This window comes from Sapajus apella, unplaced genomic scaffold (assembly GCF_009761245.1).
Source record: "Sapajus apella isolate SASKATOON/1434 unplaced genomic scaffold, GSC_monkey_1.0 scaffold59, whole genome shotgun sequence".
Classification (NCBI taxonomy): Eukaryota; Metazoa; Chordata; class Mammalia; order Primates; family Cebidae; genus Sapajus; species Sapajus apella.
Window position 1 is genome coordinate 8176853 of NW_022436999.1, and position 23258 is coordinate 8200110.

Here is a 23258-nt window from a genome sequence, read left to right on the forward strand (position 1 = left end):
GCTGTCATTCCATATTAACAAATTTGATTTTCTAAAAATTATATTTTCTACCCTTGATTTGAGTTCCTGGCTTAATAAATATTAACAAAGAAAGAGAACAAAGTTTTCAGGGTTAGTTACTCTCAATTATCTACTTGCAGACTACCCACTCTGTGAAGTACTCAAGTAGAGTGTTAATATCAAAACAACATTCACTCACTTCTCATAATGCTTTTGGATTTATCTTCCTACATTCTTAATCCTGTGGGCCCAAGGCTTTGGCATAGTGGAGTATGGGAGTTGGAGCAGGGCCATTGCCCAAGGACCAGGTCTGAAAATGATCACTGAGAGGGTGGAGCAGACAGAGACAAAAGCTAACTGAATCATCATTATTGTGTTTGCTATCCCTGGTTATAAAGACACTGGAAGATGGCAGACCCTTGCCTCCATAGATGAGCTCAGTGGTAGATGTGAGCATAAAACCTACTCAATTGACTCCATTTCTTACCCATAGACAATAAGTTAGGTTTGGATGTCTCAGGGTAGCTGAGGTCCTGGTGAAATTCAGGCACAAATATTGCCAGTTATGTTTCAGGGAATGTGAATTCATTTAAATAACTTTATTTGAACATAGATAGGAAAGTGAATCTCCTGAAAAAAATCACAAATATGCATTTTTAAGCCAAATAGAAATTACTTTTTAAATTACCTACTTCTTTGGCTGATCTCCAAGACTGCAACCTCTTTTAATTTCCATTATGTGTTCATTCATTTATTTACTCATTTGCTCATCGGGCCTTTATTGAGTGCCTCTTATGTGTCAGGTACTGTGCTGAGTGCTGGGAATCTGAAAACTATATCCTGAAAGCAATGGGGAGCTACTGGCTGATTTAAAGAAGCAGAGTGACAGAACCAACTTTCCTTTTTAGGAAGTATACGTTGGCTAATATGTGGAAGCAGAATTGAAGGAGAGGGTAACTGGAGAATGGTTGAACAGGTAACAGGCTCCAGAAGCAATTCATTGTGAGAAAAGATGAGGCCTGTGTGATGGACTGAATTGTATCCCCCCAAATTCACATGTTGAAGTCCTAAATCTCAATATCTCATAAAGTGACTGTATTTGGAGATAAGGCTTTACAGAGGTAGTGAAAGTAAAACTGAGGTCATATGGATGGGCCCTAACCAAATATAACTCATGTCCTCATAAGAAAAGGAGATTAGGACATAGATGCACATATCGCAGAGACTATGTGAAGACAGAGGGAAAAGACAGCCCTCTACAAGCCAAGGAGAGAGGCTTCAGGAGAGATCAACCCTGCCAAAACCTTGATCTTGGACTTCTAGATTCTAGTACTGCAAGAAAATTAATTTCTGTGTTTGAGCCGCCCAGTGTGTGGTACTTTGTCATGGGAGCTGTAGCAAATGAATACAGCCTATGGAACAAGGCAACTGCTATAGGACATTAGCACCTACAGGCCCCAGTTCATCAGATACACCAGTGAAAGCCTGCCATTATGTCTATTCAAGCTCATATGAGGCAACAGAAATCCTAATCCTGTGAGGCAGGGAAAGATCAGGAAGCGCAATACCAGAAAAGATGCTCATTCATTCCCAAGCCTGGTTAATGCTTCCATGGACTAGCAGATGACAGGATGCAGATCTTGCTTTGCTTTTTCCTGTTATTGGTGGAGGGGAATTTGAAATTGGCGTCATCTGCTCTTTGAGAGGGTAGTTCATCTGGTATTTGCAAACTTGCTGCAGATTTTCAGGTTCCTTCTGTAACCATTCTGTTTGAGGCATCCGAAGGGCAAGTTTGGTCCCTAGTCCTCAGCTCCTCTGTTTTATAGATGGCAGGCTTTTCCAATTGGTCCTACTTCTTTGTCTTTGAAAGTTGTGGGGGATGTGATGCCCCTAGATATTTCCAGAAATGAAATGGAAATTTCACCTTAATTTTATGAAATGCATCTCTTAGCAAAAGGGTAAAGAAGAAGGGAAATAATGATTTTTGAACTATGGGCACAATTTCGGTGATTTCTGTACATTATCTTGAGTTCTTGAATCCTCCATTGTTGTTGGCATGGATTTGAGTTGAGTGGAACTTCAGGTTTGTTTGGTTTGGTATTTATGTTTTTCAGTAGCTTTCCTACATATATATTCATTTATAAATTGAATTCAAGTTGTTCATTGATTTCACACAAATAACTTTGGTTATGTGATTCAGTTATTTATTTATTTATTTTGAGATAGGGTCTTGCTCTGGCACCCAGGCTGGAGTATAGTGGCATAATCATAGCTCACTGCAGCTTCGAACTCCTAGGCTCAGGTGATCCTCCCACCTCAGTCTCTCAAAGTGCTGGGATTACAGGGATGAGCCATCACACCTAGCTCAAAATATTTTTAGGATCAATTTAATTCAAGGCCAAGCAAGTTAGTCTAGCTTATTATAGTTCTTGGTTTATGACTTATTTTTATTCAGTGTCTTGGGTTTTATAAATAAAATCATAAACTTTAAAACTGTTCATAAAACTGTGAACTATATTTAAAAATCATCTGGCTGGCAACTCAGTTGGATTTTATAATCTGAAAATTTATGTTTTTCTTCAACTCTGAGAATTTCTATTCTACTTTCCCATTATTACCTTCTTCTACTCTCTTTTCTTTCATTTTGTAACTTCTATTAAGCAAATACTGGCCCTTGAGGGACTTTATGGTTGAAAATGGTTTTCAACCATTTTCACATATTTTCCATCTCCTTCGTCTTTTTCCTGGTGTTTGGGGAAAATTTCTTTGGCTTCTGTTTCCACTTATTTGTTCTTCAAGTGGGTCTGTTCTGCTTCTGAACTAATGAATTTTCAATATCAGGAGTGACTTTTTAAATTTCTAAGATTTCTCACCAATTATTTGTCGTGGATGCAATATCCTTTCAAACCTTTGCTGATTAAAATTAAATTCATTTAACATTTATCTTGTTCCCTTTGTTAACTTAGTTTCCTCTGATATTATTTCCTTCTATTAGTTGAGTTTGGTGCCTCTCTTTCATGGTATTGGTTCCCGTCTCCTCATAAGATATTTGGTGGTGGTCCCATCCCATCATCTCTTAATGTGGGAACGGGCTTGCCTCCTCTCTCTGTTTATCATACCTGTCTTCAGGAGCTATGAAGAAGGGTCACGACACGCTATCCCAAGACAGTGCATGGTTTCTGTCATTTTTTGGGGTCACTAGGTACCTGAGCTCTGCCCCTCGGGTCCAGGATCACCACTAACATTTTTATCCCGCAGAGAAACACCTGATATTTAATGTGAGCAGGACAGAGGAAGCTCCTAAGTGAATTACTGTTTCAGGGCCCCTCCTCTTCTTGTGTCCTTTAACTCTTGCTTGCAGCTTCCCTAAACTATTGCTCCTCCTGAATCTGTTTTGGTTTCTTCTGATTCTGTTTCTCTGTGAGTCAGATCTTGCGTCTTTTCTGTATCTTTGGATTTCTTGAACATTGTTGGAACATTTATCTGCCTTTTCCTTATTTCCCTGTGCTGTTAGATGCCTCTTTCAGACATATCTTTTAATGAAATGTTTGGTAGAAGGGAAGCTAAATGCATGTACTCAATCCACCATCTCCATCCAATCTTTACTTTTTATTTATCCTCTCTACTTATTTTCAAATAATACAAGCTCATTGTGAAAAACTCAGACTACAGAAATGGAAAGTGAAAGTTCCCTCTTAGGCTAGGCGACTCTAACATAAGTCCCAACTTGTATCTTCTTGGCCTCACCTGTTGGTTTCAGATAGAGCTGGGTAGACAGTTCTGTGAAGGCTTACCCCCTTGCTTCCCCCCACCCCCACCCCACTCTCTAGCTGTCAGCATCTATTCTCAAATGCATACTTTCTCTTCTGGGCCCAGAACTCTTCCAAATCTACCGACTGCCTGTGTGGAGCTTGCTTGGTAGCTCGGAAGTGTAGATTTTCAACATGGGTGGGAGACCAGTGGGGGCAGCCCCTTATCCCACCAGGATGAAGACCTATCACCCATCCTTCATGTAGACAATTCCAAGAGGCATTCTCTCCTCCTCTGAGGAGGTCCCTTCAGACTTAATTCCTGTTGTCCACAATGATAACCTTGATTTCATTCTCTCCTTCTTCTTCTTTTTCTTTTCTTTTCTTTTTCTTTCTTTCTTTCTTTTTTTTTTTTTTTTTTTTTTTTGAGAACAGTCTCGCTCTATCACCCAGGTGGGAGTGCAGTGGCATGATCTCGGCTCACTGCAGCCTACGCCTCCCAGGTTTAAGTGATTCTCCTGCCTCAGCCTCCTGAGTAGCTGGGATTACAGGTGTGCACCACCACACCCAGCTAATTTTTGTATTTTTAGTAGAGATGGGGTTTCACCATGTTGGCCTGGCTGATCTTGATCGCCTTGGCCTCCCAAAGTGCTGGGATTACAGGCGTGAGCCACCACACTCCATCTTTCTCCCTTCTTTTATTCTCCCAATTTCTCATTCCTGGTCGCAGGAATCTGGCCTCTTTTCCCTCTTATTTGGCAATGCCTTTTTCCTCACTGCAAGCCTGGGTACTTCTAAATTTCCTCTCTCCCTCAGTTCCGATTTATCATTTCACTGTAGCTCTATTAGCTGTAAAGCATTTGGGGATGCTGTCAGGATAACATGCTCTGTAGCAAATGAGGTTGTATTGAATTATTTAGCTTTCAGCTAAAGTGGAGATAACTAAAGCAGCTGAGCTGGTTTGTAAAATGTTGAGGTAATCTGTCTGCTGATTTGGAGCTTTTATCATATTAATTTTTTCTTATGATTGAAAATTATAAATTTTAGGGCTACCAAGAAAAATATGTTTGCAACTATTTAGTTCAGTGCCACAGACCTATAGCTGAGGAATTATCTGTTTTGTGTAGTATATAATTACGTAGCTGCAGAACCATGATTCCAGAGAACCATGAATTTATCTAATAAGTTTGTTCATACAAGGTTTTAAAAAACCATAAACACATAATTTCCCTCCATTTTTTCTATCAAAAATAGATCAAGGATTTCTGCTTGAGATTTATAACAGTCTCAGCTTTTGAAGTTGGCCTGTTTTTCTTGAGCTTTCCTTGTCAAAATTTGACTTTTAAATGTTTTTATTTCACAAAAAAGAACTTTCTGTTTCTAACTCAGTAATGGACAAATGCATTCTTAAATGTTGTCAACCAAGAGGAGGAGGGGATCACTGCTAATCTATGGATGACCATGTATGTTTTTGTATTTTATTTCCCATATTACTAGTGTCTCTTGGAAAATTGAGCTAAAATAAGGGTCCAGCCAAGTGGAGGATGGAGTGGAGAATTCTGTGGCTTTGTAATACCTGGGGTGTCTGTCCCACTAGGCACATCTCAGTATTTAAAGGCCCACTCTCAGAAAGTGGGACTGCAGCAGGAAGTGAAGTATCTTTCCATATGTTCAAGATGTAAACTAAACTCGAACATCTGGCAATTAAACACCCCTTTTTTGGGTGAATTCTGGAAAACAGCACGATTATACTCCCAAGCAAATAACTCAGGAGTAAGACTGTTCCCTTGTTAAGAACACCAGGCAGCATCAGTAAAAGTTAAAACTCCTTTCTGCATCTATGAGCTTTTAATCTCTGTGGTAATTTCCATAATACCTGAGATCGCCTGTGTTGATAGCTGGTGAGAAATCATCCCAGGCACCGCAGGTGGAGAAAAGAGATGAAAGCTACCGCAAGGCTGCAGGTAAACCTTACTGAACAATGACCTTGTATCGTTAGAAAGTCAAGAAAATAGACTGCCTTGCAAGCTGCCCATGTTCTGTGAGTCTGTCTCCGGGGGCGACTTAGAGATGCCTTTTCTCTTTGACACCATCGGTTCTAGTATTTCCTCTGGCCTGCTGCGCTGCACCTCATCCAGGCTTGCAGTGAGGCACCCCCACTCGCCCGGACACCCCGGCCGGCCAGGAGGTGCCAGTGGGCAGGTGTGGCAGCCTGCCTGTTGAGTACAGTCCCTGCAATGTGCGAGCGTCTTGGGACTGCAGGCTGATCGCCGCCAGCTTTGCCTGGTTTGTCCAGATTACACTAGGTCTGCGGGCAGAAACAGCTACACCGAGCTCGGACTGGGGGTGGGGACCTCGGGCCAAGTGCCCGCCCCCTGCCCTCCCAGCTTCTGCTCTCACAGCCAGCGGGGAGAAGCCCGCCCGGGAGCGGGCTTTCTAATGCACCAGCCCCGTGAACAATCTGTCCCTCCTAAACCCGCGACGGCGGGGGAGCAGCACCCGGATGCCCGCCGCGCCCACCCTACGGCCTAAGAGTGTCTTTTCGTGTATTTTAAAAACCGAACTGTGTGCACTGGGGATGCAGGGCGGGAAAGGCTGGAGGGCTTGTTTTCGCCACTAGGCTCGCCGCTCGGGGCGCACGAATTAGGCCCGAGCTACAGAGTCCAACCCTTTTCCCGCCGCAGGGGGCTCGGGGAGGCACGGGGTTAGGGGAGGTGAGCGACGATGGAGGCGCCCCGGGCTCAGCGGCGGGCGGGGAGGCAGAGGCGGGTTCCAGGAGCCCGGCTAAGGCCGGGCAGGTGCCCCCAGGCGCGGAGGCTGATTGGCAGGTGCGGGAGTGGGTGGGGAAGGCGGGGGCTGGGCCTGGCGCTGCGGGAGGCTGCGGCCCCGCCTCCCCGCCCCCGCCGCGGGACTATCTGGTCCCGGCAGCAGCGATGTCCCCCGGCAGGAATGTCCCTCCTCAGATAATGTTATTTATATCTCTGGGCGGGTCCGCGGTTCGGCAGCACCAGGCGCCCGGCGGCCGCTGTGCCAGGAGCCCCGCGCTGCCCTCCTCCCCCTGCGCTGCTGCCGCCGCCGCCGCCGCCGCCGCCGCCCCGGGGTTCGGGGTGGCCGCCACTTCAGTCCCAGCGCAGGTGAGTCCCAGGAGGGCCCGGCGACCGAGGGAGCTGGGTGCGGGTGCGCAAGGCTGGGACGCGCGGCGCCAGCGCAGAGGAGCGCTGGGCCCAGGGGGCTCGTGACGCGCAGGGCCCAGGGGACCGGATGGGGGTCCGGCCCGGCGTACCAGGCGTGAGGTGGGAGGGGTGCGGGGCCCGGGAGGCTCGGCAGCTGCGGCAAAGATCACCCCGGGACACGGGAACGCGCGCGGGCTTCCGAGGCACTTGGTGCTAGCTTTGGAGAGCCGGATCCTGGAGAGTCCGTCACCACGGGGCGCAGGGATAGGGTGACGGGGCTCGGGTTCTGGTTCGCCTCCTCCAGGACCCCAGCCTGTGAGCGAAGGGGATTGCGCCTCTAGCCTGTCCGACCGCCGCGCTGCTCTCTGCCTTTTTCTGTCCAGCTTTCTCAGCCCTGGGACCGCTCATATCCCTCTTCTGGGGAACTTGGCTGAGCGCTTCTCAGGCCGCCCAGCGCCCAGGCAGAAGGGACAGGTCAGGGCAGCAGAGGAGGCTGGGCCTTAGGGCGCTGGAAACCGCGCGGAGAGTGACCCCGTGTAGACCGAGGGAGGAAAGATCCTAGTGCCTCAAGGCATACTTCAAGGACCCCCAGCCTTCCTCTCCCAAAGAGTTCCTCTCCTCCTCTAAGCTTCTCCAGGCTTCTCTACCTTCACCCTCCTCTCCAGTTTCCCCTCTTTCTCTAACTTGGTCTTGAGACCAATGGCAGAAAGTGGGAGAAATAACAGAAGCTGTAAAACAATTCCCAACTCCCACCAACTCATCCATACTTCCCAGGCTGGGAAAGCAGCTGCGGGGCTGGAGTACTGTTTCCCTGACAACGAGCTTCAGGTAGGGCCTTGAGTTATAGCCTATTAATAGCCAAACCACTGTTTTCAGTGAGCAATTAGAGGAGCCAGGAGTAAGGAAAATGAAAAGAAGGCACTGTTTTCTGTAAATTCAAATTTTAGATGCATCAGATTGGGGGACGGAGAGAATATAGTGACAGTCTTTTTGTACTGAGAATTTCTGTGGGGAGAGACTAGGCTGTCACCTCCAGGTAGGAGGCAGTCATGCAAAACCCCTGCCTGGAGATAGTCACGATCCGTATTTCAGTTTCTAAGGAAAGAGATTCAGGCGGCTCCCTAATGAGAGGAGTCTGCAAATCAAAGATTTTAGGCACCGCTCAACTGTCCACTGTCCTATCCTTAGCTTCACAGATGGCTCTGAATTTTATTCTAGAATTCCCTCTTCGCCCACCCCTTCCCCCACTATAAACCAAGGCAGGTCATTTCTTATTTCAGCATTCAACTTTTATTCTTTTGCTCTGAGTCCTAGGTTCCAAATGCCATTGAAAACACTTTTTTTTTTCCTAAGTGCAAAATTATCGTTGATGTATGCTGAATGTACAGCACCTAACACGGCTAGGCCTGTGCTTGCCTGGAGGCTTGGAGGCTAGCCAGGAAAGGGAATGTTAAACTTACATTGAAGAAGAGCCTGCCTTGAAACCAACCAACTCCTGGTGGAGTTATTAAAGGTGGGCCATTTATACAGAATTTTATCAAAAACTCTAAAGAACCATTGAAAGACATAAACCCTCATGAAAATGTGGAATTTAGACCCCTTAGCTGTTACTCTTAGCTTTATCAGTGTCCCAGTGGCAATGACTGGGGATGAGCCAGTCCCATTAATCTTGAGTTCTGGGAAGACTCAGAGTTCTCTCATGGAATGGTAAGCACCCAAGAACTCCCAGACATCCAGGATGGGCCTTGTAGCACAGGCATATCAAGTTCTCCTGAGCGGCTTGCCCAGAAGAGAGTTGGGATACCACCTTTGGCTCTGATCAATGCTTCTTCCAAGTGTTCTGAAGGTGTCCTATAGCAGAACAGCTGCTAGATGATTAGTTTTGGGGGTGAAGGTATGGCAGGAGCAAGACTCCCACCTGGGATCAATTTGGCAAACTGAAAATGAGTATCTTAGGCAAGTGAGGTGTGAATGAAAGTTTTGAACTAAAGTCAAAGTCTGACAGGTCTGCCACAGCTCTGGAAACAGACTGTCTTTGGTCAATGAAAATAATAATAGCTTTTATTTATTCTGTCTTTTATGTTATTTTACCCAGTACCTGGCTGGTAGTGGACCCTCAGTTAATCTTTGTTGAATGAATGAGGAAACCAACAAATGAATGCTCAGCATTTTCTTTATATTATCCAATTTAATTGTCATGGTAACTCTATAAGGTAGCTCATAGTATCAGCATTTTACAAGTAAGGAAACAGGTTCAGGAAGATTAAATAACTTGCTTCATATTACAGAGCTAATGAGAGATGGGTTCAAGATTCAAACTGAGTTTTTTTGGTTCTACCCTCTTTTTAAGGTTAGACACTCAGCAGGGAAAATAGAGTACAGTTGGAAAGATTTGACTTTAGCATTGTCTTCCAGCTTCACAGTCTTCATTCCCAGGACCTCAGGTAATGGTTCTACTTATATCAGAGAAGCTAAAAAATATTGAAGACAATTTTGGGCATTTATTTTCTCAGAGGTTTTTAGCCTTGCCCATTATTTTCAGGTCGTCGTTTCAAGGACAGAACTATAATTTTGGCAGGAGTCAAAGCATGGATTTTTTTTTTTTTTTTTTTTTAAAGAACAGATTTTCATTTCAGTCCTGGAAGTGGCCAGGAGGGCTTGATGATACATAGGGACAGTGTGATAGGACAGAGAACGACTATAAAAAATTCATGAGGCAAATGCTATCGGAAAGGGAAGGGATTTTGGAGGTCACTGAACCCTGCCTTCCATGTACATACTTACTTGCTTAAAGGTGAGACCTAGCTGAATGTATCTGATCATTGATATGTAGCTATAGCACCTATACTTCTTATCACTTGAGCTCATTTCTTTCTTGTTGTGCTTTCAAGGCCAGTACACTTTATTTCCTGAAGTTCTGCCTAATCAAACTACTGAGATTTTATTTCCTTTGGAGGAGATTATAAGAGGATATGTTTTAATATCCAGTGCTTTCATTTTAGTGAAATCTTAAAGAAAAGGTATCGAGGATAAGCAGGAGAGAAGGCATTCTGAAGCATTAAATTCTAAACTGTTCTATAATCTTCCTCATTGCTTGTAAGGTATACAGACGTATACGTTTTAAAACAATAGTTATGCACATCACAATCTAGAGACAAGAAATCTTAAGTAATTATGTCCATTTTGGGGGGGCATGTGAAAGGACTTCAGAGAACTACTGAGACTGTCAGATACATGTTTTAACCTAAACCTCATCACCAAATTGCTCTTGAAGAGCAGTGCTTTAAATTTCAAAATCACACAAAATTTTACTCTCTGCTCAAGACCTGGAAAGGTAGGAAACATGACCAGTGAGAGATTTAAAGTAGAGATGGGGTTTCACCATGTCGGTCAGGCTGGTCTCAGGAGTTCAAGACCAGTGTGGACAACATGGTGAAACACCATCTTTACTAAAAATATAAAAATTAGCCAGGTGTGGTGGTGGGCACCTGTAATCTCAGCTACTTGGGAGGCTGAGGCAGGAGAATCACTTGAACCTGGGAGGCAGAGGTTGTAATGAGCCAAGATCACAACACTGCACTCCAGCCTGGGCAACAAGAGTGAAACTTTGTCTAAAGTGAGACTCCATCTCAAAAAAAAAAAAAAAAAGTGATATAAAATAGCCAGGTATAGTGGCTTGTGCCTATAATCCCAGCTACTTGGAAGGCTAAGGGAGGAGGATTGCTTGAGCCCAGGAGTTAAAGAGGCTGTGGTGAACTATGATTGTGTCACTGTACTCCATCATGGACAACAGAATGAGACCCCATCTCTAATTCATGAATTAATTAAAAAGTCTTTTAAAATACATTTCTTTGTTATGGAATTTTAAATTTATGGAATTAAAAAAAATAACTTCAGACCTGCAGATTAACATTTATCAGCGAACTTGGGAGGATTAAGAGTGAAAATAACTGCTATGTGGGCTGATGAGAAATTCAATTATATAATTAGGACTGGCAGGGAAGTTCATGGATACTGGGTTCTGAAACCATATGGATATTACAAGCCAAAAATGACTGTAGGAAAAAGAATTTTATCTTTAAAGTAGCTTGTGTTGACTCAGTTGGTTTTAACAGACACGTCGTAAGTTAATCCTTTGTCTTAGATAAGAAATCTGTGGAGGAAGAGTAGATGCAGTGGTCTGTGTGCCAGAATCATGTGGCATTTGCTGGGTTTATCACAGAGATGCTTCCTTCCTCTGACAACCCCAAGAGGTGAAGGTCACCTGATTTGGCGATGGGGATGGTGATTGAGGAAGAGCGTAGGAGGCAGTCAGGAGAATTCACTGTCAAATCTGGCTCTATTCACGGATTGCCAACTCCCCTTGGTAAATATTTAGAAAATGCCATAGCGTGTTTCCCTTCGTTGCTGCACGTATTTCTTAATTCACAGCCAAGCGATCCAAATTCTTCCATTTTCAGCCAGCCTCAGTTGAATATCAAACCACCAAGGGATCCCTAGCCTTTATAGCTCACATAGTCTTAGAGGTGGTCATAGACAGAAAATGCTTCCCTAATGAATTGTCTGGCTAGCTTATCAAATTCATTCTTCTCTTTCCTTTTCCTGGTTGCAGGAAATATTACAAAACCATCTTTTTCTTACCTCAGCAAGCCCTTCTCAGGCTTTGCCATGTTTTATTTCTATACCATACCTGTGCAGACCTGGCTGAGGGTAGAATTATAAGACCAATTAAAACTCAGACATATATCATATTAGCAGTGGGGGCAAAAGTGGGCTTCCTTTCTGTCATTTGAATGTTATAAACTTAGCAAGTGAAAAGGCACAGGGCTAGAAAAAAATAGGCTTTGCCTTGAACCGGGCTCAGATCATCTGGGATATTTATGAAAAGAATAACAGGGCACCTTGGCAGCTAAAGAACAATAACTGCTTTGAATTATAGTCAATTTAGGAGTTTCCACCATTGTGAAAAGGAGAAGAAACTTGAATAATTCTGAAAATGAATACGTTGAAAATAATTTCCATTTGTACGAGACTTAAATATGGGCATGTCTCATTTGAGAACTCATAGCAATTCAAATAAAGCACACTTTAAAGGCAAAAATTATGAGGACCGGAAAGAAGTCTGTAACCTTATTCTGTCCCTCTTCCAAGTCCCAGCCTGTTTCTAGGAGAACCCTAGGAGTGGTCAATCAGCTTCACCTTCCAGCATATTTCCCCAAAGGTGGAAAAGTAAGAAAAGACCTTTCATAATACTGACTTCAAGTCATGAGTCAGAGAGAGTTAGAGCTAGAAAGGCCTGAGAAAGAATTGAGATGTATTCAAAAAGTGCAGACGTTGGATGTCTACCATTTCTCTTACACTGTTACGTGCTGAAGACACACAAAGAGATCAGATGGAGAATCACTGATCTGGTGCGAAAATGGACTTGCAAACAAGCAGTGATTCGACAGGATGCCTGAGAGAACACACAGGAGCAAACATCTAATTCAGGTTGAGGAATCCCAGAAGACCTTGGAAAGTGCCTAGGATTTCCCTAATGGAAGAAGGGAGGATGAGGGGGCCTGGGATTGGGGGTCTAGGCAGTTGCCCAGCACAGACAATAGAGTATGATTAGATTAGGGGATGAAGCGTAGTTCCACGTGGTGGGAGTGTGACCAGAAAGGTGGTTGGGGTTCAGTCTGTGAAGAAGTTTGAGCCACTGGAAGTTTTTAAGTTGTAAACAGGTGTGATGAAATCTCCGTTGACAAAGCTCACCAGTGGTGATGAAGAGAAAGTGAATTAGAGGCCAGCCAGTACAAGATGATGATCACAGATGACTACAGTCCACTCAATTTTCAGCATGCCTTTGTCTACACATCATCTTATTTTATCTTATGATGACCATGTGAAGGGAAGATCTGATTATTCCTGGTTTCCAGTTACAAAACAGGATTCGAAGTATACATTTATATACTCAAGGTCCCTCTAGTAGCTTATTCCAAAACCTGACTTTGACCCAGTTGCCTAGTTCTGAGGCTGGGGCTGTTTCCAGATCTTCTCAGTGGAGTAATCGAATATTCTGGGCCTTCTGGTTGAGACTGCATTTGCTTTCTTTCTTCAGCAGAATATTCCACCTATGTTCATTGGTTCTGGAGAGAAGGAGGAAGACACTTGTTAACGGTACAACCCTTTACCATAGCCACAGAACCTCAAGAATGGCCCTCCAGAGTATGCACAGATGATGTTCCAAAGCATGAATTAATAGATTCTCATTAGCATACCATAGATAAATGAAGGGTTCATATGCCTGTTAATTGATGTTTTGGCTTTTTCATTCCCTTTTACCCCAAATTTACTGGGCATTAATGCGTTTATGCCTCATTTTGGACTTCAGCAGTCTCTTTTTGTCCAGTGATCTTGAGGGCCTTGATTTGTACTTATGTCAGTCTTCAACAAATATTTACTGAGCTCTCATTTAATTTGCCAGACATACTCTAGGATCAGGGGTTATAACAGTGAATGTGGCAAAAATGTCTGATGTCATAGAGTGCATATTTTAGCTGGGGGAGAGAGGAACTAAATGACAAAGAATAGACAAAAAATAGTAATTTCAGGTGCTAAAAAGAAAAAAATAAAGCAACATGAAAAGAGAGAAGGGTGGTTCTACTATTTCAGGTAGGGTGGTTGGGAAAGCACTATCTGATGGGGTTTCGTTTGAGCTGAGACCCAAATGAAGTTGGGGGAGGGGCATGGGATGTTTGGGAGAAGAGATTCAGGTTGAGTGATAGTCTGTTCTCACACTGAGACATGCCAGAGACTGGGTAATTTATAAAGGAAAGAGGTTTAATTGACTCATAGTTCAGCATGGCTGGGGATGCCTCACAATCATGGCAGAAGGCAAAGGAGGAGTAAAGGCACGTCTTAAAGGGTGGCAGGCAAGAGAGTGTATGCAGGGGAACTGTCCTTTATCAAACCATCAGGTTTTTTGAGATTATTCACCATCGCAAGAACAGAACAGGAAAAACCCATCCCCATGATTCAGTTACCTCCCACCGAGTCCCTCCCATGACATATGGGGATTATGGGAGCTACAATTCAAGATGAGATTTGGGTGGGGACACAGCCAAACAATACCAAGTGGGAAGGCCCCAAGGTAGGGCCACTGCTGTGTCCAAGCAATGGCAAAGAGGCCAGTGTGGCCTGAGAACAGGGGGTCAGGGGGAGAGCTGACCACAGTGCTGGAGAGAAAACCAGGTCTTGATGGTGCAGGCTTTGTGGCCATGTAAGGACTTTGGGTTTTAGCCCAAGGGTCACAGGAAACCACTGGAAGTTGTGGGCAGCAGAGCAACTTGCTCAGATTTGTGTCTCAAGAGGATCTCTCTGGCTGCCCTAAGGAGGATTGGTTGTGGGGCACAAGAGTAGAGACAGGGAGTCCCATAAAAGCTACTGCAGTGGTCCAGGGCAGAGAGGACGGATCAGGGTGATGGTGCTGGTGAGATGCAGTTGGGTTCTGAGTATATTTTGAAGGTAGGGATGTTGAGATTTGGATATACAGGATGAGAGAAAAAGACTAAGATAATTCCATTGTTTTGGCCTGAACAACTGGATAAACAAAAATGTCATTTACTGAGGTGGCGATGTATTTTATCAAATGTGCCGTGGGCTATTATTTTTTATTTCTGTTTTTGTCGAGCTGTTGACTCGGAATAGTCTCTGGCAGACTTTTCATTTAAATACACCAAAAAGGAGTTGTTTTTATTTTGGGGTGATTCATTACCTCTGTTTGAAGCGAAGCCTTAGATGTGTGGTATACTTTGTACTGTTACTTTTAGATCAGCACCACAACGTTTATGCTATATGATGGAGATTAAGATATGGGAGAAACAAGATTGGAATATATTTCACTTTATTTTTAGAAATGTTTTGAATTGGCTGGTTAAAGCCCAAATATTTTTTTAACACTTCCTGGTTGTCATATTTTTTAAACTTTTTAAATCATAAAATAAATTCATGTACATGGTTAATACATATATCTACATTATACAAGGGATACAATGAAGAGTAAAAGTCTGCCTCTATCTCCAGTCCTATTTCTAAGAAGTTTCTACCATCAAGAGTTTTGTGTATGCTTTCAGAAAAATTCCATTCATGTAAAAGCATTTGGCCTGATATATTTTAAAGTCATAGCTTTAAGCTAGGAGCACCACGTATTTGGTTTTAGACTTAGTAGGCTTTGTAGCCACCTTGGTAGTCCTCAGGTTAAGTGGCCTGGAGTCCACCTTCTAGCAACTAAGGTTCTCCCTCTCCAAACCATCCCACACTGAACCAATGTGTTCATCATATAACATCCCTTCTCAAAAGCCACCAGTGGTTCTTCTCTGGGTAGAGGTAGAAACCCAAACTCATAAAGTTAGATTTTAAGAGCCATTGTAATCTGGCTCCATTTGCTTTTTTTCTACTCTTTTACCACTTTCCGTCACAAATCCTCTACTTAAACTAAGTTTATCTGCTTCTGCTTACTAAGTCCTGAATATTTTTCCCAAATTCGGAGTAGTTTCCTTCAGAACCTAGGTTCAAGGCTGTGTATTCTTCTTGGAACACTCTACTCCACAGTAATCTCTCAATTCTTCAAACTTGCTAAATTAGGGCTAGATACATGTACCCTATTTGAACATAATCACAAATTCTTTTATTATTATTAACTTTCTTTCCTGTATCCGTGTATTATTTGCTCAGCTAGACAGTAAGCTTTTAAGGGCAAGAACTAATTTATGAATTACAGTCACGAGTCTTACATAAAGCCCTGCTTTCTGCGTGTGGAAGTTCAATTAGTAATTTTTGGAATGTGCACATTGACAATCATCCCTCGATGGGATGGTGCTGGTACACAGGGATTATATTAAAAATTGCCAGATTATGGCTGCCAACAAAGCTACCTTTTTAGTGGGTTATAGAAATGTTTACTCCCAGGGAACAGTAACTGGACACCACTCTTTTGGACAAAGAACTTTTGGATATGCCTGGTCCCATGCTTTCTTCCTTCTTCAGATGGCATTGCATGTAGTTGTCAGAAACAATGTGTTTTCATATGCCAGTAAATTACGAATAGTTATTTAATTGGCTTGGCAATGATGCAATTTTTAAAAATTTATTTTTTTAAATTTTGATAAAGTATATGTGACATAAAATTTACCATTTTAACCATTTTAAGTGTTCATACAGTTCAGTAGCATAAACACATTCACCATCATCACTCCCCATCATCATGAAAAAGATGGACTTTTTTCATCTTCCAAAACTCAAGCACTGTGTTCCTTAAACACTAAATCCCCATTCTCTCTCCCTCCGTCTGTGGACACTTGGATTGCTTCTATCTTGCCTGTTGTGAATAATGCTGCTGTGAACACGAGTGGGCAGATATCTCCTTAAGACCTTGCTTTCACTTCTTTTGAGCATAAACTTAGATGTGAAATTGCTGGATCACATGGTAATTCTATTTGTAATCTTTTAAGGAGCCTGTCCATGAAATTTTAATATTTCTCCTTGGTATTTAACATCTTCAAAGGGAAGGGCAAAAATTTATTAACATCCTCACCTTTGGGGCCAAACTGAACTTGAGAAGTGTTTATTTCAGAACACTATCTTTGGGTGATAGTTCGTCATAAAAATTCTTGAATTTGTTCATTTATTAGTTTGCCTATTTTTAGATTGTAGACTTTTAGAGGACAGGCAGGAGATGTTTAATTTGCTTTGTAGAGCATGTAGCCCAAGCTCAGATGGGGAAGGGTATAAATATTATGCGATGTTTTATTTCAGCTAAAAAATCTCCTTGAGCTGGATGACAAGAGTCTGGGTTGCTTCCAGTTCCTTTTCTCTTGCTATTTGCCCTTGGGCAAATAACTTCCTCTTTCTCTGACTTTTTTTTTTTTTTTTTTTTTTCTGGGCTTTGTGTGTGTGTGCTGGTACCTTAATATTTATTATTATCCTTAACATTTTCCTTGTGAATTCCTCTGTAAAACTTACATATTGCCTCTTCTTCGTAGCCTTGCCTGACAGCCCCTCTTCCTTACCAGGTCCTGGGGTAGCACCGATTGCTTTTTCCTTTGTATTTTTGCAGCTCTTTTCTCATCCCTTTCTTACAGGTGGATCTTCTTGTTTTGTAATTGTCAACTTGCCTTCTACACTGTTAGTTCAAGCTTCTTGCAATGGGGAACTGAGTCTCACTCTTTAAAAAAAAAAAAAAATCCCAGCACCTAGCGCCATGCTTTATACATGGAGGGGAGTGGCTCAAAATTATTTGTTGATTAAAAAATTAGGCTGGACACGGTGACTCACGCCTGTAATTCCAGCACTTAAGGAGGCTGAGGTGGGCAGATTGCTTGAGCCCAGGAATTTGAGACCAGCCTGGGCAACATAGCAAGACCTGTCTTTACAAAAAATTTTTAAAAATAAGCTGGGCATGGTAGCACATGCCTGTAGTTCCAGCTACTCAAGAGGCTAAGGTGGGAGAAACACCTGAGCCTGGGAAGTTGAGGCTGTAGTGAGCCGTGATTGTGCCACTGCACTCCAGGCTGGGTGACAGAGTGAGACCCTGTCTCCAAAAAAAAAATTTTTTTTTAATCTGGCCAGGCACAGTGGCTTCTACCTGTAGTCCTAGCTGCTTAGGAGACTGAGGCTGGAGGGCTGCTTAAGCCCAGGAGTTCAAGGCTACAGTGAGCTACGATCATGCCACTGAACTCCAGCCTGGACTACAGAATGAGACCCCATCTAAAAATAAATATATTAATTAAAAATAAAAAAAATTTTAAAAATCATGTGGCCAGTTAGCTCAGTTGGTTAGAGTGTGGAGCTCATAAAAAAATTAAAGAACAAATGTTTGAAATTACATGTAACTAAGTTCCTATAATTTTAACTTGGACATGAGGCATTGCTATGCTAATGAGTTTATTATAACAGTGAGTCAACATTTATTGAGAAAGTTGTGTGCTAAGCACTATGCTGAGAGTTTTCATGTGTGTTTATTATTTACAGTCAGACTTGGAGAAGTTAACTTACCCATGAATACCCACCGAGTAAGGTAACAGCTGGACTTGAACCCATGTGTGTTTATTCTAGAGTGCTTGCTTTGAACCACTGTTGAGGAGGCCGATACTATGTGACTCTTAATTCTCAGCATTTTTTTAAAATCCTGCATCTTTAATGGTGTGAAATTAGAGAGGTAATTAGTTGTATACCTTTATATGTTGCTTTATATTTGCAATGATTTAACCTAATAGACTTGAATCCCTTTATTAGCTTTTAATAAATAATTAATGTTCTGAATCCTACTTCCAATGTAGCCATTTGACATCTGAGTATGGAGATGCTAATTAGTACTGTACAATATACCCACTCTCATAAGGCAGCTGTACCAAAATTGCTTTAGAAAAGATCTGAATTACTGTCTTTTTTGTTTTTTTGTTTTATTTTGAGATAAAGTCTCACTTTGTTGCCCAGGCTGGAGTACAATGGCTCGATCTCGGCTCATTGCAACCTCTGCCACCCTGGCTCAAGTGATTCTCCTGTCTCAGCCTCCCAAGTAGCTGGGATTATAGGCTCCTGCCACCGTACTCGGCTAATTTTTGTATTTTTAGTAGAGACAGGGTTTCACCGTCTTGGCCAGGCTGGTCTTGAACTCCTGACCTTACATGATCCATCCGCCTCGGCCTCCCAAAGTGCTAGGATTACAGGCATAAGCCACTGTGCCCGGCCAAAAGGTCTGAATTATTGTCAAATGCCATAGCTTCCTTCCAGACCCTAGGTTTCCAACTTCTCCGCAACATTTGACCCCTCTCCCGTTGAACCTCTGCCCTCTCTGGGCTTCTGTGGCCTGGGCCCTCCTTTTTATCCTCCTAGCTTGTTTACCACTGCTTCTGCATTTCTTGTTGTTGTTCCTTCCTCTCTGCCAGCTTTTAATTGTTGAGACTGCCAGTAGGTCTAAATCCTTATCTCTAGTCTGACCTCCTCCTTAGTCCCAGATCAGCTTCACAGCAGTCTGCTGGCTGTCTTCATTTACTTCTATCAAGATATCGCAAGCTCCCCATGTCATCCTGGGACTTCTCGGTTCCCTTCTTCATCCCAACCCTGCTTTTCTGCCTTTTTTTATGGCTAGGTTCATGTTGTCACCATCCCCCCAAGTAAGAACCTCAGCACCATTTTTGGTCTTTTCTTCCCCCCATACTTCCACTTCTACTTGGCTACTCGTTTTTCCTCTAAAATTTTCAAATTAGTTCCTTTCTTTTAATTTCAACTGTCACTATTCTTTTGTTTTGTTTTTGTTTTTTGGTTTTTTTTGAGATGGAGTCTTGCCATGTTGCCCAGGTTGGAGTGCAATGGGCAATCTCGGCTCACTGCAACCTCTGCCTTCCAGGTTCAAGTTATTCTCCTGCCTCAGCCTCCCAAGTAGCTGGGATTACAGGCATCCACCACCACACCCAACTAATTTTTTGTATCTTTAGTAGAGACGGGGCTTCATCATGTTGGCCAGGCTGGTCTCAAACTCCTGACCTCACGATCTGCCCGCCTCGGCCTCCCAAAGTGCTGGGATTTCAGGTGTTAGCCACCACACCAGGCCTTCCACTGTCACTATTCTTATCTTATGTGTGAATAATTGGCTTTCAGGCCTTCAGTCTCTACCTTTCTAACTCACCCCAACCCCTGACCTCAGAATTATTTTTAAAAACGTAAGTCTGACTGAGCCATTCCACTACTTTAAAGCCCTCAATGGTTCCCCATTGCCCCAAAATAAAGTGTAAAGGGTCAGGCAGTGGCCTCCACGATCTGTTCTGACCTCCCTTCCTAGCTTCATTCCTTCTCCATTACCTCGCCTTGGATGCTTGTGACTTGCTCAACTTTAGGCTCACTTTTCTGCCTCTGTGACTTTGCTGCCACTTTTTCTATGCCTAGAATCTTTCCTCTCTTTCCTCAGCCATGAACTCTCTTTTTTTTCTTTGAGACAGAGTCACCCTGTTGCCTAGGCTGGAGTGCAGTGGTGTGATCTCGGCTTTCTACAGCCTCCTCCTCCTGGGTTCAAGTGATTCTCCTGCCTCAGCCTCCCGAGTAGCTGGGATTAGAAGTACCTGCCACCATGCCCAGCTAATTTTTGTATTTTTATTAGAGATGGGGTTTCACCATGTTGGCCAGGCCGATCTCAAACTCCTGACCTCAGGTGATCTGCCAGCCTCAGCCTCCCAAAGTGCTAGGATTACAGGCATGAGCCTTCGCACCCAGCACAGCCATGAACTCCTACACATATATGCCTTAAGACCCCCATCAGCTGTAACCCCTCTTTGAAGCTCTCCTGAAACCTCTTTCCCTCTTCTGTGACCCCAGAAGACACACATTCTTTCCTCTTTTGCTGTCCACACTGTAGTCTGGCTGGTCATGGACAGGCCTGACTCACCTCTAGATTATGAGTTCCTTGAGGAAGAGACAGTGTCTGATGTCCTTGGGGACACTGGTGCCCAATTCAGGTCCTGGCTTATGTGGAGTGCTCAAGAAACAAGTTGAATTGGGTGATGTGGAAGGTTTCAAGAATATTCAGCACTGTAAAGAATCCAGAAATTAATTACCTAAAGAAAATTATGAAGAGGAGCTAATGGAAGATGCTATGGATGGGATGGAGGTAAGGAGGGAAGAGGATTGCTTTAGACCTGAGTGGAGGCTGTCTTCCACCTCTGTATTCTCCAACTGCCTCCCATTTATCAAAGGAACAAGTAATGGCTGATTTTAACCTACATCATCAGATATGTCTGTTGCTAGAAAAATTTAGTTATTCATTCGGAATACAGTCACTCCCACCTCATTTTTCAGTGAATGTTTGAAGCTGACCCTCAGAATGCAGCTATGAAAGGCTCTTTGAGTGGGCGTTTCAGATCCATAGACACAAGATTTGTTTTATAACAATAAAGAGTTAAGAAAAACACTTCGGAAAAAAAAAACCCTGAAAATTCCTTTATAGAGGTTTTATTTTTTCTGGGTACAGTTAATCTGTTTATTTGTTTGTCCTTAAGGCATGTCGAAGTAGGAACTACCTTGTAATGTATTACAGTATTTATTGGTTGGTTTGTTCTGCCCTCATTTGTGCCTTACCCAGACAAAAAGTGAGCCTCACCAATGGCTGGACTCACCCGAATTCTGCTTGCTCAGGCCTCTGAGCATGTTTTGTTTCTTTCAACAAAACTCTCTGTCATGGATGCACTCCCACGGCAATCCAGCCGCTCTCTTCTCCTGCCTCGTCCTGCACCCAGTCACTGATAGGAGCTGGTATTTAACTTCCAGAGGTGGTGAGTGGAGCTACGAAGCCTCTAAGTATGTGATGGGGTCTGAGATGAGCTGATACGCGGAAGGCCCTCAAAGGCCTTGGCAAGATGTGCCCGGGACAAAGAAGGGCAGGGGACAAAGTTAGGCCTTGTGAGGGGGACCTGAGGGCAGTGAGACAGAGGAAGGGACTCGGCCAAGGCAACCGAAGAGCCCAGTGAGCTATGAGGGGTATTCTGAGGCCAGCGATACGCAGACAACAGTCAGCAAACTCCATGGACAGCTGACAGTGAGGGTGGGATAAACAACTAGCAGTTTCTAGAAGCTCTGGAATGTCATGAATGCCAGTGATCATCATCTCATCTCGAGGATTACTAGGTGCCATAGTAAAGGTCACCAGTAGGCTACTAGTTAGTGGCCTTGTTGCATGCTCTTCGAGTGGACAGTCTTATTCATTTCGTAGATGTTTTCCTTTGTGGTGTTTTAGCCATGCCATGGTCTCTGTTTTTCTCATTTAAAATCCAGGCTGCTGCTTGTAGGGTAGAGCAGGCTCTGCCCTTCTCTGCAAGGTGAGTGTGTGCATTCTGTAACCACTTTCTGGAACTGTTGGAAAATCTCGATGCCCAAATGTTCAACCTAAAGTTGCCACAGGAGGGTTCTTCACTGTGTGAAGTGATGGGAGGAATGAAGGTATTCGCAGGTGTGAAGTAAGATGGTAGATTCAAAGCAGCTGCTCTGGGAGAGGAAGTCAGTACCCTCTGCAAGGCAGAGACCTATACCTGTTAGGACAAACTGGATCATTTGCGTTTCAAAGCTGTACAAAGTCACTTTGCCCAGGAGACTGAGAGTACTCCATGGATCCAGGCTAGCCTGGCCTTTCTTACCGTAGTTGCTGGTGAGCCCAGCAGTAGAGCTGGTACTCAGTACGGTGTCCTCAATGTAGCAACTCCATTGGCAGCCTCGGTTGAGCTGCTCTCACTGCATCTGACCCAGAAAACGCTCAAAAAATGACTGCAGTGAAACGCGTCTTCAAGGTGAAGCTTTCAGTCCAGGTGGGGGAGGGATGTGGAGTTGATCCCAAGGGTTCAATACTTCTAAATATGCTGGGAGTGAGCTTTGTTTATGCTCTGACCCAGAGGAAGTCACTTTACATCTCACCCTGCTTCTACCAGCATAGACAGCCTTCTGCTTGTTTTGCATAAGCTGTGTGCCTCCTCTGCAGAAAAGGCACAGAATGAATTGGGAGCTATAAAACTCCTGGCAGTCATAATTCTTTGTGAACAGCAGAGTCTGGTGAGCAGTGTATTTGGTTGGCAAGTGATCATTACGGTCTATACTTGGTTTCTCTGTCTGTAAGACGGTGGAAATGCTTTCTTACTGAAATGTGAAGGGGGTCAAAGTGAAATCGTATATACATTGTCCTTTTTCTGAGACCTGATGCTTAAAGCATTAAGACTTGTCAAAGAGAGATGTTCTATGGATAAAATCTACTCCAAGCGTCTTGCAGACATCATCTAATGGAAATTGTCCCTGAAGAGCATCTTGTTCAGCTCCCTTATTTTACCAATAAAGGAGATCCAGAGGGGAGTGATTGGCATGAACTTGCATAGTTAGTGCAGGACTCCTGAATGAAACCCAGGTGTCCTCATCCATGGCCTAGACCTGCTTCCCTGCCTGTATCTTTCCCTCCTTCTCCTTCTTCACCTTCTGTAACTTTTTAAAAACCAGTTTTTAGAAATTATAACATGAACATGGTTATTTTTACCCAGGGTAAAAATAATTCAAACAGTACCAAAGAGTCTAAATGGCACTCCTAGACTCATTACTGCAGAAGAGGCACAGGTAACAACGATGAACAATTTCTTGTCTATCCCCTAGAGATTTTCCAGACATATATAGACATATACATAATAGATATAGGTATGTAAGTGTTTGTGTAGGTATGTATGTGTATGTATATATACATATATACATGTGTGTGTATATACACATATATATACATATATATGTTATGGTTATTTTTTCATACTATATTGTAACTTGTCCTTTTGACTTAATG

General features: G+C 43.3%; 1 protein-coding gene across 2 annotated transcripts in view; it reads left to right on the forward strand.

The window, feature by feature from the left end:
• The first annotated feature begins 6685 nt into the window (after positions 1-6685).
• Positions 6686-23258, forward strand: part of SPTB (spectrin beta, erythrocytic) — a 138392-nt gene continuing 121819 nt past the window's right edge. For both annotated transcript variants that reach the window (XM_032245884.1, XM_032245880.1), the window contains exon 1: positions 6686-6883. The gene's annotated coding sequence lies outside the window, so the exon portion shown is untranslated. The remainder of the gene's footprint in view (positions 6884-23258) is intronic.